This window comes from Triticum dicoccoides, chromosome 7A (genome assembly GCF_002162155.2).
Source record: "Triticum dicoccoides isolate Atlit2015 ecotype Zavitan chromosome 7A, WEW_v2.0, whole genome shotgun sequence".
NCBI lineage: Eukaryota > Viridiplantae > Streptophyta > Magnoliopsida > Poales > Poaceae > Triticum > Triticum dicoccoides.
This window is the reverse complement of record NC_041392.1, coordinates 585,951,204-585,967,305: the sequence shown is the minus strand read 5'-3', so window position 1 is coordinate 585,967,305 and position 16,102 is coordinate 585,951,204. Positions and strand designations below refer to the sequence as shown.

The 16,102-nt window shown below is 43.9% G+C and overlaps 1 long non-coding RNA gene across 1 annotated transcript; it reads right to left on the bottom strand.

Annotated features, from left to right (window-relative positions):
- Positions 1-8,150: 8,150 nt before the first annotated feature.
- LOC119330133 lies at positions 8,151-12,154 on the bottom strand. Its single transcript, XR_005159921.1, has 6 exons — positions 11,864-12,154; positions 10,670-11,274; positions 10,027-10,435; positions 9,579-9,696; positions 8,744-8,989; positions 8,151-8,453 (listed from the first exon to the last, which is right to left on the bottom strand). It is a non-coding gene; the product is annotated as an uncharacterized LOC119330133 (long non-coding RNA).
- Positions 12,155-16,102: the final 3,948 nt, after the last annotated feature.

Here is a 16,102-nt window from a genome sequence, read left to right as displayed (position 1 = left end):
AACCACGAGAGGAGGTCGAACCATCACGACGTTCGATCCCTCTTTAATAGTAGAGATATGTAGTTACACAGCTCAACTGAACCAAACGAGAACCAGCCGTAGGAATAGGGCCGCACTAACCACTAACCCCACTCCTCTATACATGCAGTACACACGATCGCTAACAGATTGGTCTCCCATAGGCAATACGTCAGTAAGCAAAGGATGAATCAAACAATTTGAAAAATCAGGAGACAGTGTAGTATTATATAAAAATATATAGAAGAATCGGAAGACAACATACGTCCTGCAACTACCGATACCGCTTTGAACCGGCTTCAAGCAATTTTCTGGCCAAAGGCAACCACCAGCAGATAATCAATTTGACGTATGGCATCTCAAGTCTACCTAGGCAATGATCTGACGTATGGCAAGTGTGCACTCCTAGCAGCCGAACAATCGATCAACTGGTTTAGTAGCTAGCTTGTAGTTGTTGTCTCGTCTCGGGCAATGGCGTCGGCCATCAACAAATCAATTGTCCGTACAACAATTCGGCAAGTGGCGCACAGCTAACAGAGAGTTTATACATACAATAAATTTATGAATAAAAAATAAGGGAGCAGTCTAATTACCACCATAAGAATCTTCGACGCCTCTGCCTTGATGCATTAATCCTACAGATCTCACCTTGCTGCCTCTATCTTGACGCATGAATTCCTTAACCTCCCCCTGTTTTTATGTAGTTTCCGATGGCTGTTCGGAGCGTCATGCATCAGGTGGAATTTGATGGGAAGATGAACCCTATAGATGCCGCACTATACCTAAGGAAGTGGAGAACCCAATTTTGGCAGCGGGCCGTGGCTTCTTTTCAGCCGCATAGCATGACGGCCAGGTGCAGCTCGTGGAACTTTGCTGACCTGAACCCTAGGCTGGGAGATCAGATTAGACCGTATGGCCGGCCAACAACTCTTTTTTTGAGGGAAAGCCATCATGGCGGTTTATATTTCATGTGAAAATAAGGATACATCGTTTGATAGGACGTCCACTAAAAAACCCGGAGGCTCCGACTTCCAAACAATAGTTCGAGAGGACTCCGAATTCCTAGTCAACACATCGGCCGCCATATTGGCTTCTCTAGGACAGTGATTAAAAACAATAAAACTAAAATTACGAGCTAAGAAAGTACATTCTTCATAGATTGCCGCCGCATGTCCGAGGAAGTTCCCGCCGTTCTGCATAACATCAATCACCTCCATGCAGTCCGCTTCGACATAAAGTTTGTTGCAACCCATATCATTAGCAAGTAACAACCTATTTCTCAGAGCCCTTGCTTCTGCCGTCGTCGCATCCTCCACAAAGGGGATGTCCCCGCACGAAGCAGCTATAAAATTTCCCATGTCATCTCGCAGGATAGCTCCTGTCCCAGAGCCGCTGTCCATCTCAAATCCCGCGTCGACGTTCAATTTTGTAATTCCCTCAGGTGGCCTCTTCCAGTCGTGCCTCCTGTAGGGATAGTAGTTTTGTATGATATAAAATATATGAAACGTTTTTCACTAATGGCATAGGTGGGTTATTTTTGTCAACTTTAACCTCAAAGGACTATTATTAGAATCTAACGGTTGTTGTTTTGTGGTGAGTTAAACTGATGGCCAAATGTTTCTAATTATTGTGAGATTTTTTATCCTTTTATCTTTTTTCTGGTGAACCATCAACTATTTTTATATATAAATATATATAAATAGATAATTTCAAGTCTTTGCATTACATGCTCCAAAGTTAACATAGTTCCATTAACCAAAAGAGATGGTGAGCCAAATAAATCTATCATAGCATTATAAGAATCAAAAGTCTGGCTACCCAAGAAATTCCCTCCGGTAATGGTATCAAGGATATATCTATACCAAGGATTAGCACCTACATAAAAATTGCAGAGAAGAACTGAAGTAGATTGCTTCCTGGTAGATCTATTTTGAGCATTGCAAATTTTATACCAAGCGTCTTTTAGATTCTCTCCCTCCCTTTGCTTAAAATTTAGAACTTCATTCTCGGGAGACAACGAAGAAGATATAAGACTAGCCATAACGACAAGGCAAGCGAGAAAAAAGGCAAACGGAAAAGAGAGGGCGAATAAAACGGCAAGAGTGAAGTGGGGGAGAGGAAAACGAGAGGCAAATGGCAAATAATGTAATGCGGAAGATAAGGGATTGTGATGGGTACTTGGTATGTTGACTTTTGCGTAGACTCCCCAGCAACGGCGCTAGAAATTCTTCTTGCTACCTCTTGAGCACTGCGTTGGATTTCCCCGAAGAGGAGAGGATGATGCAGCAAAGTAGCGTAAGTATTTCTCTCAGTTTTTGAGAACCAAGGTATCAATCTAGTAGGAGGCCACGCACGAGCCCATCGTACCTACACAAAGCGAATAGCTCCTCGCAACCAACGCGATTAGGGGTTGTCAATCCCTTCATGGTCACTTACGAGAGTGAGATCCGATAGAGATGATAGATAATATTTTTTGGTATTTTTGATATAAAGATGCAAGGTAAAATAAAAGGCAAAAGTAAAAGCAAAGCAATAAAAAAAGTGATTGGAGATTGGTATGATGAGAATAGACCCGGGGGCCATAGATTTCACTAGTGGCTTCTCTCAAGAGCATAAGTATTTCTACGGTGGGTGAACAAATTACTGTTGAGCAATTGACAGAATTGAGCATAGTTATGAGAATATCTAGGTATGATCATGTATATAGGCATCACGTCCGAGACAAGTAGACCGACTCTTGCCTGCATCTACTACTATTACTCCACTCATCAACCGCTATCCAGCATGCATCTAGAGTATTAAGTTAATGAAAACAGAATAACGCCTTAAGCAAGATGACATGATGTAGAGGGATAAATTCATGCAATATGATATAAACCCCATCTTGTTATCCTCGATGGCAACAATACAATACGTGCCTTGCTGCCCCTACTGTCACTGGGAAAGGACACCGCAAGATTGAACCCAAAGCTAAGCACTTCTTCCATTGCAAGAAAAACCAATCTAGTAGGCCAAACCAAACTGATAATTCGAAGAGACTTGCAAAGATAACCAATCATACATAAAAGAATTCAGAGAAGATTCAAATATTGTTCATAGATAAACTTGATCATAAACCCATAATTCATCGGTCTCAACAAACACACCGCAAAAAGAAGATTACATCGAATAGATCTCCACGAGAGAGGGGGAGAACATTGAATTGAGATCCGAAAAGAGAGAAGAAGCCATCTAGCTACTAACTATGGACCCGAAGGTCTGAGGTAAACTACTCACACTTCATCGGAAGGGCTATGGTGATGATGTAGAAGCCCTCCGTGGTGGATTCCCCTTCCGGTGGAGCTCCGGAATAGGCCCCAATATGGGATCTCGTGGATACAGAAAGTTGCGGCGGTGGAATTAGGTTTTTGGCTCCGTATCTGATCGTTTGGGGGTACGTAGGTATATGTAGGAGGAATGAGTACGTCGGTGGAGCTTCGAGGGGCGCGCCCTAGGGGGGCGCCCTCCACCCTCGTGACCGCCTCGTGGCTTTCTTGACGGAGGGTCCAAGTCTCCTTGATCTTATCTGATGAGAAAATCACGTTCCCGAAGGTTTCATTCCGTTTGGACTTCATTTGATATTCCGTTTCTTCGAAACACTGAAATAGGAAAAAAATAGCAATTCTGGGCTGGGCCTCCGGTTAATAGGTTAGTCCCAAAAGTAATGTAAAAGTGGAAAATAAAGCCCATTATGGTCCAAAACAGTAGATAATATAGCATGGAGCAATCAAAAATTATAGATACGTTGGAGACGTATCAGCGTGCCACGCTCGCTACGGCCCGACGATGCGACACAGTGGTGGGCGAGGGTCGGTGCGGCCACGGGGACGACCTGGAGCGGACGGCCTCTGGGCGGCGGTGGACCGCGGGCCGCGGTACTACGGCCCGAAGGGGCGACGCAGCGGTGACGCGGGTCGGTGCGGCCGGGAGAAGAACCACAGGGCGGCAGCGCTGCGGCCCGATGGGGCAACGCAGCGGCAGCCCGTTGCTCGATCGATAGAGGGGCACGCTGAACTCGGGACGGTCTTCACGGGGCTTGTGGAGGCGCGCGCAACCGACGGGCCAGGTCGGTCGCACGGCGTAGATGAGGCGGATCGCGGCGGCGGGCGGGTGTTCAATCCGATCGCGCGCGAGGTCGGGGATGCCGCTCAGTGGAGGCGCGGTGGCGGCGGAGTCCGAGATGAAGCCGGCGGCGGCGGGCGGTTGGGCGGCTATGATTGGCCGCCGCATGGCGCGAGGCCACCGGGTTGGGGTGATGCAGGAGTCCCGGTCGGAGCAGGGCAGTGACGGCCGGCGTAGATCGAGGGCGGGCCGTCGTGCGAACGGCTGCAGTGAAGGGCCGCCGCATGATGCGAGGCTGCCAGGTCGGGGCGACCGGCGGGCCGACGCGCGAGGCCGCCGAGTCGGGGCGACCGACGGGCAGACGCGCGAACGACGCGCGAGGCCACCGAGTCGGTGAAGAAGCCGGCCAATCGCGCCGGTGTTGGAGTAGAGGCGCACGGGGTTGACGACGGCGGTGGGCGACGCAAAACGGATCACATAGATCGGAAAACCAAAAAGTAGACGTCGATCAAAGCGACCAACGAGAGAGAGAAAACCCGGATCAAAGGATCAGGAAAAAAGACTCTTTAGGGCAGCCGGCCAACACGGCCGCGGACGAACCCTAGGTACTAGCGGTGCGGCCCCCGGCGGCGGTCATGGAGGCCGACCGCCCCAGGGGCGGTGCGCAGGTGCGGAAGCGGTGGCGGCTAGGGTTTAGGATCGACTTGTGATAGATACCATGTTAGAAGGGAGAGATGGATTTTGTGAAATAGTTCGTTGTATTGCTTGAACCTCGTGGGCATATATATAGGAGTACAATCATCTATTTGGAGTACAAAACAAGCCAGAACAAATCCTAATCTATCTCGTCTTTCCTAATAAACATTATATTCAACACCTTCCACCGCCGTCGTTCGGCGGCTCCCTTCCGCCGACGACCCTAGTTGTGGGTGCTGAGAGGGATTGTCGGATCCATGTGTGTGGATCGTTTTAGGCTTTAGTAGGTTAAGTTTTGGGTTGCTTATCGTTCTGGATTCAGCGGCGGCGATGGTGGCGCTGAATAAATATTCTTCAGATCCTATTTCGATGAGACAATTTATCCTATGGTTGGGGATGTATTTGAAACCCAATTTGTTTAAGTAAGGATGGTGTGGCGGCGGCATCCTTGTGGTGGACGTGTGTCTCGGGCTCAGCCTGTTCCAATGGCGTTTGCTACAGCATTGGCGGAACTTGAGAGGTAATTCAGGAGCGAATGCAGATTGTCTACATCAGCGGCATCTGGAAGATCGTGGATCGTGTAATGGGTTCTTGGTTCGTGGATGATAGTATGGTTTCCTCCTTTGGCATTTTAGTCGTGCGTCCAAGGTGTTGCCCCCAATTCATTCAACGATAATGGTTTGGCCTTTGGTGAGCCACCTTGAAGATTCGTAAAGCTGCATATCAGTGATAGAGTCACATCAAAATCGAATAAGGTAGTGATCAATCATTTTCTATTTGATAACAGATGTAATGGTACGAGAGACACGTGACGAATATTGGTGTCAAGCTTACGGCTTGCATCGAAGCCACTCAAACCGATGACGGACTAACATTTTACATCGACTAACTGGACTCCTTGAGTAGCCAAAAAAATTACGTTGTACATACTAGTAGTATTGCTGTCTCTTATGGATTAGTTTGAATCTTTACTTCTAACTAGTAGAACGTCGTGCGTTGCCACGGGCTCTTTAAAATTTATATCAGTATCTTTCATTTATCATCCTCTCATCTTGGATGAATCTTGGGTACTCTAATTAGCAGCACAACAATCAAGTATTAGGAAATTTCACCGAACCAACAATAATAAAGAATATGACATCTATCCTACTAATAAAGGGAGGTCATATTTTTTGTTCGGCATGCACTTCTGTAGAAAAGCCCCTATCCATTTTAGAATCAATCTGGCACGTGAAAAAATACATCTCTAAGGGTGCGTTTGGTTCACAGGAAATATGTAGGACTTTTAAAGGAACTGTCGTCCATAGGAAATTTTGCCTTGGTGGTGTTCGGTTCACAGGAAGCCTGAAGAATACTTCAAATGAAACAAGGCCTTCTCGTATTGATTTTGCTTGAAAGATAGAATCCAGTCAGATCTTATGTTTTGACGAAAGCCCGAGGCGAGCCGGTGACCAGTTCAATAAAAAACTGCATGCATGCATTGTACTCCACTCAGAAAGACATAAAATATTGTGGTCATTTACTGCTTCATAGGCGTATCTTCCTGCAACACGAACAGTCTAATTTTTTTGGTTCCCGTGTTTCTAGACTCCATGGCAATCTGGTAGCCATTAGCCATATCCCTACAAAGTTTTTCTTTCCTTATAGTTCTCTCTCCGTGCAAACCGAACGGAGCCTAAAGTGGGAACCATCCGGGGCCAACAAGAACTCAAACTCTTATCCAATCTCGACTTCATGCTCTTCCACCTCCATTGATAAAGACGGGTCATCAAGGCTTTCATCACGATGACCTCGAGCAGACGCCGACATCCCTCCCCGCATCTACCCCTAACCCCTGCTGCCGCCTGCACTATTCTTGCTCCTCGGGGAAGGGCGACAATGTCCTCTGTGATGGCCACGACCAGATCCACGGGGAGGCCACATTCTTCCATGGGAACCCAACCAAGCACACCACCCCCTACAACCATTCAATCCAAACTCTAACAACGTCAAGACCTGCCACCGATCCACGAATCAGGCTCACTGCATCCAGTTCACTACGAGTCCATGACGAGTCTGTAGTCAATGTATTGCCGTTGGCTATCCCCACAACAGGACCATCGTCTCTCCCCAAAGCAGCAACACCACCCAGCAAATCACCACCACCGCTTGCGGCTTGCCTACATAAAATCATGAGAAATCCCCACGGCGGTTCTGTAAGACCACCTTGGCGACCTTGACAGCGTCCAACTGGTCTAAGTTCTAAGCTAGACGCTCTATGTAGAAACCAATAGAAGCAGGGGCGTGGTTCAGATTTGTTCTTCGTGCGCGTGCATGCCCTGCTGCCCACCAGCTCTTGGTCTACAACTCACCTCTGACTGACCTCCCATAAAAGATTCGGAAAAAAAACTCATCACTTACATTATCATAGCGGCACATTCCAAGTCAAAGTAGAACAGATCACAAGGATTATGTGACAACCAGCCATGGCCAGATCAGTTGGATTTTAATTTCGCTCCATCTCATAATCCATCGCCCACTCTCTCTCAATGGAAATTAAACTTAGGTATGTCACAAGTTGTCATTGTTGTTAACATTTAGAAATTTAAATCAAAGGAAATCTGTAACTAATCCCAATGCTTGCATTAAGCTGTAAGTACATGAACTGTAAATGCTGCAGATGTAGAAGTACCACACAGCTATGTCACAGCCCCAAGAAATATTTCTTTGCTATCCTTCTTGAAACTCTGGAAGAATGCATATATACTATCCCCAATTTCACTCAAGTGTATTCATGAGGTATGATAAGCACGAAAAATGAACTATGGCAGTAACAACAAATAACGGCAAAGAAGTAACTGCAATCAGTGCAACCCACTACATCCGCCGGCATGGAGATCCTAATACTTTGTACCCTTGACTTTATATTTTTTCCGCGCCACCAACATTTTTATATCATTCATTATGCTTTTCTTCAAGGTTTCATGTGAGAAGTATGAGGGCACTGACACACACTACAGATAAAATTCTCAATAAATAAGTGTCGTTTCTATTTATATCTAGTAAGTAAAACTCTGGGATACCAACATTAAGTATCTTCTATCTGGTAAGAAAAAAGCACATAAAACCAAATGAGAGCCCCCAAAAGGGAAGCCTATCATAAATTAGTTAAGAATCCAAATCACCGACATTATTCCACAACGAACTGATCAAAGTTTCGACATACAACTCATAAAGTATTTCATTTCTCTCATACATAAATTAAAATAGCTCAACAAATCAAGTCCGAACCTGAACAATGGAAATTTGTGAAGAAATAAGTGACAAGAACTTATCTTATTAGTGGCATGATTTAATAATCAAATGATCACTTTCATTTGCATTATCAATATTTTAGCGCATGTTCTTCCCATACATAACAGTAGACTTGGTACAAAATTTAGTAACCTTTTAAAATCTTCAAGTATCAATCCTTAAATTCAATAGTACTGCCTAATAACCTGAACTTGTATTTGGAAGTGATATACAAATGGAGGGGGACTGCCTAATAAATTCGAAGTACTATACAAATTCAGCCTATGTGCTAAGATTTTTTCTGCACATCGCTCCCGTTCACTTTCAGTTAGACTCATGGTTAGGCCCCCATCAACCGGCAGCACCTGCACATGCGGAATTAAACAAGTTGGTAGTCATTTCCGATGAATTAGCAGTATAGTTTGTAGAATTAATCATCTTCACAACATATCCTTCCGGTAAGAAGAATAAATTGTCAGTTTAATATAGCCAAATAGATACCAGTCATAGATGTATATATGTTATGGTTCCCAACTCAATTAATTTTATGAAGGTAGAGTTTCATCAACTAAATGAGGGACATTTGTACCAAAGAGAATCAATCGGCTTAAATAGATTGTGTAATATGTTGCTGGAAGAGGACGACCCAATAAACCTTATTTCATCGGCACCAACATGTCCTCGTCTTAGCACTTGTGCTCCTAGCGCGGCATCATGGTCGATGATGGCTCCAGCCGCCGGAGCCTAACCAGCCGCCACGTGAGTACGTCACGTGACATCAGCTCATCAATCCATCATGGTCCGCTACTCTAGGCACACGCCTCCGCTTCTCGCCATCCACACCCCAAGGCTGAGTCGCAATTTCACAAGAGAATCTATTGTTTACATTACCTCTTGTTTCCTAAGCATGCAGAGTTCTTTGTATTAAGCAAGATAGATCCATAGTAGACACAGTTCTAACTAAAAAAGGTGTACATGGTCATCAAGCCCACAACATGCATCCATTAAGTTTAATAACTGATGGGCAACATTTTATGAGGAAACAAAAAGGCTTTTCCTATCAGCATCTCGGCAAATGTTCACCCAGTGCTTCAAAAAAAAATGTCAATGGCAGATCTATACTGCATTTTCGGGTGAACAAAAATCTAAAATAGATTAAGAACATGCATCTATGTTACTATTCATAGAGAATATATAAATTTGAAAAAAATATGGAACCACAATAAAAAGAACAGGTGCATAATGCATTTCAATTGTTATAGAAAATATGTCATCAAAGAAGATGAAACCAGAGACTATTTTTATACAATATAACAAGTAGTACAGAATTATCAACCATAAAATACTTGCATGTCACAACTCCCAAGTCAATCAAATTCATGTTAGAACTATAAGCGTGTTTTTGTTACACTATATACCTGTCAATATATCAAGCAACTCGTCTCTTTCTTTGTTTTTCAATAAGCACAAACATGAACTTTAAACCTCACCTTTTGTGAAGAGAAGGATCCACAGAGCTCTGCAGCTCTATACATTCTTGTTGCGACGTAATATTATGTCATCAGTTGCAACGGGTTTTCCTTCAAGGTTGCAGACTTGTGCTCATTGCTAATCCGTAAGCAGGCAATCGAAACACTCCATGATTAGCTTCCAAATCCATAATTTCAATAGGAAAAACCGGGAACAAAAAGCTACAAAATTTATCCATCTCTACCTATCGCTAGGTGCAGGGATATACAGATTAATGCAATAAATTTATACTCTCTATGTATTAGTTTGTTTCTTGCATCAATTTGATAAACAAACTGGGTTGCAGCGGTGCTTCAATAGAATAATTATATAGGACACAATGGCACACATGACAACATTTAAATCACGGCTCACAAAATTCAGGGATATGCATACAAATAAAACAAAAGAAAAAGTAAAGAATCAAACCTGCATTAGTGCATCGTCCTGACTCCAGAGCACGATACCAAAGTAGATGAACACCCTTGAGGATAGGGCAGAGCAAGGAACCTCCCAGGCTCAAAATCAGGGTGCATACCGGCACCTCCAGGAGCGCGTCCGTGCGGCCACCACTCCATCCACTCTGGCAACTGGCCGTGACGATGCAACCCCCGCTCCATCCCCTCTCGCAAACGCTCGGGCCGTCACGGACAATGAGTTGTTGTTGCCTCTCCTCTCAGCCACCACTCCACGCAACCGCGGAGCCGTCTCTCGATCTCATCGGTCCATGGCGACTTATTCCTCTTGAGAATCACCTTAAATCCATAGTACAAGAAAACAAGACCTCTCTGGAGCTCTAAGTGGGTTTGGGGCATTTAGATAAACTGTCCACAAATGGCTGCAACATGAAAATATTACATATTTTTTTAGAACACACATCAGAGCTAATACACACACGCTAATATCAGTAAAATTTAGACAAGGAAAAGTCAGTCTTTGTATTTTGAGCTCTGCCCTGGCGAAAAATATATTGTTTTTTGAGCTGGGAAAAGTTGATAGATACTAAGACCAAATTACACTCATAGCATTGTAACATGGAAATGAAAAGATAAGAACCCCAAAGCATCAATACCTTAATTTCAGACCCCTGAACCTCAGCAACTTTGATAAATTTTTTGCCATTCAGAGTATCAACTATCCAGAGTTCCAGTTACAGACTTATCCATTTTGCCTGCACTGAACTTAACTTCGTCAATGTTTGTGGTGAAATAGCACATTTCACTTGGTGGGGAACGTGATAGTCATACATTAACCTACAAATAAGCAGAATAATTCCATGTTTTAGCAATTCAATTCCAGGTTTCTTATTTTTTTAAACAATTGCTTGGCCATTGTACACTAATAAATGTTCCTGAAGATGGAGGACAAATGCATGAGATTGCTCCGTACTACAAAGGGGTGTCATCAAGTTATCATAGCCATAGCCTAAAAAACAAAGCACCACTTACCAAACATATCTTGCCCATTTTGCCCAATAGGAACTTCAGAGGAATGAGATTGCTCTGTACTACAAATCAGACACAGTGGAACGATCCTTCTCAACAGAGGCCGAGGGTCGAGGGTCCTGTCTCGCCGGCCATGGATGCTCATGGAGTGCGAGTCTAGGCTCTACGTTTAAATCAATTCTTACTACTCCGCACAGTAATTCCCTGTAGCGCGTGGACACCCAAATACAACCTATGCAACAAAAATTAGACCAATATTAAGTGCACAAACAAGACACAAAGACAAATATTAAGTGCCACACACACGGTCCCTACAAAAATTCCTGAAAAAATAAATTTGAACTACTCAACCCTAAATAAAACTGAATAAAAACATCAAAACCTAAGCATTTCTTTTAGAGGCAATCAATATTCATTGAGCTCATATTTGGATTTCAGATTTCAGTGAGCTGAGCTGCTTGGAATGATAACAAGTTAAATCATCGATCTTGACTCAAATAACCCATAACATAAAGTTGCACGTAATTCAGGACCTACAAGAATCGAGTCTGCGCACATATGTCTATGCATGAAACATAATGCAAAACCCTGTCGAATTGATGCCCATATGCTTTTCTAGTACCTCAAGCATAGTGCAGAAACTGATTAGAAGACCTTGTATCACAAAGAAGAATTTTATGCACAAAAATCAATTTGATCTTTGCATAAAAAAATGAACTGGTTTGTTGTTTCATGCACAAAAATCATTTTCATCATTGCCTCTAAAAGGATAGTTTACAAAAAATCAATGCAGGTTATGCATCAGGGACAAAATATAGTACCTTGGCCTCTTACAGAACATGGCATCAAGCATTGAGGCACCCGCATCACCCAGACCATTTTTCGAGACTCCGAAGGTAAAGGGCGCTGCCTGTCCACACGAAGTGCGGAACGAGGGCATTTTCAGCGAGATCTTTTATGATTGTTCTCCATGTTTTTAATCTCAGTTGCATGGGCCACATCAGTTGCATTTTTAAGCTCACAGAGAACTAAAGAAAAATTGCACTCAGACCTACATACATCTGAACTCAGTAACATAGAATTTGAAAAGACGATTGCACCTATCATACATAGATTGAATGGACGTGAAGGATCATATGATGCTTACCTTCAAGGTGTTCGTGAAGATTTCTATTGGAACATACTCCACATTAATGCTTTATTTTCCCCTTCTACTATTTCAGATTGTGTACCACATACGGATAGGTATCGTAAATGAATAACATGGTTAGATTTCACAAGAGTTGGATAGCAACTTCTACAGTCAATGTCTGGTAAGTTACTCATAGTACTGACTATACCTTATAGGATGCACCAATGATGGTCAATAGTAACTTTTAGAGACCAAACATGTCGAAGTTGATCTTGATGGTTAGCACATCAAATTGTTATCTCAAATGTTACCATCCATAAAAGATGCAGAAAATCTCCAACAAAAAGAAAATACATCACTCTTGCAGTAGTTATTATTACTCTAGTATTCTTCAATTGTTATCTCAAGTGTTGTATTCTTCAATTGTAGGCCCTCAAAATGTGGCAACTCAATAGCAAATTCAGCCAAACGAGCTCCATCTGCAAAAATTTGTGAGGATCAAAAGAATATATTATCTCCTCTGTTTTCAAGGCGTCCCTAAGGCGTCGCCTAGGCGACGCTTAGGCGTCAGGGCGCCCTGCGAGGGCAAGGCGTCCACCTCGCCTTAGGTGGGTGTCTAAGGCGTCCGCCTTAAGCTATAAGGCGTCCGAGGCGTCTGCCTAGGCGTCCGAGGCGTTGCCTTAGTCCATTTTGGACGCCTTAGCTTGCCAGGCAGGCAGGGGAGTTAGGCGGGAAACAGACTTTTGGCGGGAAACTGGAATCATGTTGGCGCTAACAGGTAAGAGGGGAGAAAGAGAGAGAGAGAAACAGCCCCCAATCCACACACTCCTCCCCCTCCTTCTCTTCAGTGGCTCCTCTTCAGCAGATCTGGTTCCTCCTCCTCTCCAGCAGCTCCTCCCCCTCCTCTCCAACGGTTCCTCCTCTCCAGCAGCTCCTCCTCTTCCTCCTGTCCAGCAGCTCCTCCTCATCCTCCTGTCCAGCAGCTCCTCCTCTGCAGTACAGCAACAACAAGCAAGAGCAACAGTAAGGTATACCTCCCTCTCCCTTCTCCCACACCCTCCTCTGCTCTCTTTCTTCTTTGCTGGACTGTTTTGTGCTAGCTGGTTGGTGGTTGCTCACTTGTCTCTTATAGTGGTTAGTGCCTTAGTGGCCAGGCATATGTTAGTGATTAGTTTAATGATAGTGGGGTTAGTGCCTTATTGGATGCTCCTTGGTTGAATAAAATAATGCATGTTGTTGGCCTGTTGGGTGGATTAGAATAAAGGCTAGTTGAATACTGATGCATGATGTGTTGTGCTCAACAATGGATTAGTTTAATGACTAGTTGAATGCTGATTAGTTTAATGGCTAGTTGATTGTCGCTGTTTGCTACATCTGCATGAGTAGAGTAGTTTAGTTGCTGCCACAGCAGCCTTTTCATATGCCATGGCAGCCCTTTTATCAGTTATGCTAATATTCCTTTGTGTTTGGTTGTTTGCTGCAGGTAGTAGAAGTGTAGCACCATGGATGGAAATGCAGCAGCTGATGGGGGTGAGCCCACCTACGATCCAATGAAAGATCCAACAAGGAAGCCACAACGGTCAAATGATCCGGGATGGAACTACGGATATTGGTCTGAGCCTCCAAATCGGGATCTTGTTGTGTGAGCTCTTTGTGGCAAGATAACTTCTGGAGGGATCAAGAGGCATAAAGAGCATCTTGCGGGCGTCGGGGGAGATGCAATTGGTTGTCCTAAGGCCACCACACAATTGAGGAGAGAAATGGGAACATATTTGGAGCAAAATAGGAGGATCAAGGGAGTAGTAGATGTAGATGATGTTCAGGAGGTTGTGGAGGTGAGTTCAGTTGGAGCAAACATCGCCTTTAAAAGGCCAAGCTCAGGGACAGCAGCCAAACAGAATAACAAAGTGTTTATCACCAACATGCAAGGTAAAAAGAAGTCTGTTTCTGTTGTGTCTGCCGCCAATAGTTCCAAGCCAATTGTTGCCATGCTACGAAGAACACCCGAGGATCTTGTAGATGAAAGACGCTCTGGGTGTTCTCAAAGCACCATGGAGTCCAGCACAAAGACTCCAGAAGAGAGGCAGTATGTCAATATGCAGTGGGCATTGTTCTTTTACGAGTGTGGCATTCCATTCAACGCTGCAAGTAGTAGGCAGTTTGAGGTTGCAATTGAAGCCTCTTGTCAATATGGGTCAGGTTACAAGCCTCCTAGTGCACATGAGCTGAGAGAGAAATTGCTTAATGATTGTGTGAAGGAAACAGGACTTTTGAGGAGGCAACACGAGGCAGCATGGGAAAAATATGGATGCACACTCATGTCGGATGGCTGGTCGGATAAAAGAGGACGCCATTTGATTAACTTCCTTGTTAATAGTCCAGAGGGCACTTTCTTCTTGGAGTCGGTTGATGCCTCAAGTGTATGTCATGATGGTGATATGATAGCTGATTTGCTTGAGAAGAGAATTCTGGATGTTGGAAAAGAGAATGTGGTACAAGTTATCACCGATAATGGTGCTAATTACAAGAAAGCTGGCCACCTTCTAATGGAGAGGATGCCTACTCTATATTGGAGCCCGTGTGCATGTCATTGCTTGGACCTAATGTTGGAAGATATAGGAAAGTTGAAGGCATTTAAGAAGCCTATTGCAGGGGCTAGACGTGTCACAACTTTCATCTATAGACATGGAAGACTTCTTAGTCTAATGAGGAAGGCCACGGGTGGGGATCTTGTGAGACCAGCAGCCACTCGTTTTGCCACAGCCATCCTCACACTTAGGAGTTTGGTCAAGAACAAGGCTGCATTGAGGAGTTTATTTACATCTGAAGAATGGGTTGGAAACAAGTTAGCAAAAACACAAGTTGGCTTGAATGTGCAAGAGATTATACTTTCAACGGAGTGGTGGAGCGCAATTGAGGACTGCCTTAGAGCTTCAACTCCACTTCTTAGAGTTCTTAGAGTAGCAGATGGTGATGAGAAGCCTGCCATGCCAGAGATTAAAGCACTTATGATTTATGCAAAGGAGAGGATCAATCTAGGTTTCCCTCAACAAAACAAGCAACCATTGCTCAAGAAGATCTTGGCCATTGTTGATAAGCGTTGGGAGAATCAAATGGATCATCCATTGTATGGGGCTGCTCTATTTTTGAACCCAGGAAAGTTCTTTCCTATTGTAAGCAGAAATGATGATGCCTTAGTCGGGGAGCTTAGGAGCTGCTTTAATGATGTGCTTGCAAAAATGGTACCGGATGCCAATGTTCGAAAAAAGATTGATCAACAATCTGTGCTCTATGAGCAACAGCGAGAAAGCTTTTCTAATCCATTGGCACTCGAGACCATGAGCACAAGAAACCCTCGTAAGTCATATTAAATGCATCATGTTAATTTCAGCATGTTAATTCCAGTTCCAGCAATGTAATTTCTGTACAAACTCTTAATATGTGTCAGTTTTTATCATTTTAGTTGATTGGTGGAGTTCATTTGGTGGTCGGGCCATTGACCTACAAAGGTTTGCAAAGCGCATTGTTAGTCTTTGTGCTTCATCATCTGGTTGTGAGAGGAATTGGAGCACGTTTGAATTTGTAAGTCAACTAGTAAAGCAGTATTTGTGTTTGTTCAATGATGATTTCAGCAAGTTATTTACTTATTTCACTTGTTGTTTCTACTTTGTAGATCCATACAAAGAAAAGGAACAGATTACAATGGAAAAGGTTGAATGATCTTGTCTTTGTTTCATACAACCGGAAGAATATGCAACGGTTTCAAAAGAGGCGTGAGAAGGTGGGCGAGAATAGCTTTGAGGCTTTGGTCATTGAGGATTTTGATTGGGGCAATGAGTGGGTGGACCCATCACTATCACAACCTCAAGGTGCTCGAGGTTGTCCTGAAGACAATCAAGACATTACATGGGAGGATGTTGATGTGGCT